Genomic DNA, 1,438 nt, shown 5'->3' with positions numbered 1-1,438 from the left:
GTAGGGAAAAGAAGAGGATAAACAGAGCTAGTAGATTATCAAGGCTACTGCAAAAATGTTAGAACAATCAAAAAAAAGAAAGAATAGTGTTGTGGTTTTGGGTAGCAGTTTGCCTTGCCCCATGTGACACTTAGGTGTGTCACAACCCAATTAAATTGTGCCCATGTCACTAAGCAAGAGATACCATTCAAATCATCCTCATTTTGACAATTAAGGGTTAAAAGACATCCCTGCCAAAAATTCCTTGAAACAAAACGCTGGCGGAGAACTGAAGATAATTGGTCAGCTGAAATAAAATGCTAGGGGAAACTATATATAATTGGTCAAAAAATAAGCGTAAGCTCCTCACACGTAGCACACACGTAACAGGTAGAGAAACCTAACCCACTACCCTGTAACTTGAGGAGACAAACTGCTGCTGCTTGCCAAAAAATTAAAGATTCCACATAACGGCCCATCATTGGGTGTCTATGTCAAACACCTCTGCCTATAAATAGTTTAACGGTTTCCGCCCAAGTCGGAGAACTCTGGGGATCTCACAGGAAACACCTGTGCTTGTCACCAGAGAGTTGGGAACTTGATCAACTCCCAATCAATCACCCCATCAGCGTAAAATATTGACGTAGAAAGTCTTGCAAGCCCGACCGTTCGTTCCGGCGCCACGTCCATCTCCACATCCGTCATTATCTCGTTGTAACCTGACTGCGTGTACTCAACTCTGTAACCAAAGCTATATGCGTGTATTCAACTCTGTAACCGAAGCTGTAACGGAACAAAGGCTCGCCTGCGTCGTCATCACTATTTAGGCGACATAAGTAAACAAACTCCTGTAACCTACACGTGTCTGTGCCTGGTTAATTCCACTCCATCCATCAATTACCCGCCTGCCGAGTTCAAAATCTAAACACTCCGGTGTGAGTCAGACGGCTGCCGGCGGCTGCTCTGATTCACGACAAGGTGCAACTCCACTTGTTTTCCATAATCTAGGTAGCAGACGCCTAAGAGCACAGTAAAGGAAACCAACCCTAGGATAAGGAAACCATTTTTGGCATTTTACCCTCATATGAGAAGCCCAGAAATATCATCCTCTCTAGCCTTCTTTCACAGGAAAGATTGTGGATAGAAGACAAGTAGGAGGTAAGAGTGGTTAAAATGGAGAGAGAACTTGATGTGGAGTACAGTCTCTTAAAAAATCCAGTGGGAAAGCTACAAGATGACAAATACCAGGCTACAAAAGTATTTTTGCAGCCTAGTTTGGTACTAGTAATTTCATGCACAAATGGAAGGTAATGAGCAGGGATTTGGGTTTTCTGTTTGCTACAGAAGACCACAGGTTTTCTTTAAAAGAGGAAAACTCAGGAACCAGCCTACAGGAGGCTGGTGACAGTGGGACACAGGGGGTGCCTGCCACATGCATGGGCACATGCACATGTGCATG

At 44.1% G+C, this 1,438-nt stretch overlaps 1 protein-coding gene across 11 annotated transcripts in view; it reads right to left on the bottom strand.

Annotated features, from left to right (window-relative positions):
* The window catches only part of PRKCZ (protein kinase C zeta), a 223,187-nt gene that overhangs the window by 63,201 nt on the left and 158,548 nt on the right, over window positions 1-1,438 (bottom strand). The window lies entirely within an intron of this gene.

The sequence above is a fragment of the Alligator sinensis genome, unplaced genomic scaffold (genome assembly GCF_000455745.1).
Source record: "Alligator sinensis unplaced genomic scaffold, ASM45574v1 scaffold366_1, whole genome shotgun sequence".
NCBI classification, from domain to species: Eukaryota; Metazoa; Chordata; order Crocodylia; family Alligatoridae; genus Alligator; species Alligator sinensis.
The sequence above is the reverse complement of the archived record's forward strand: the minus strand, read 5'-3'. Positions and strand labels throughout refer to the sequence as shown.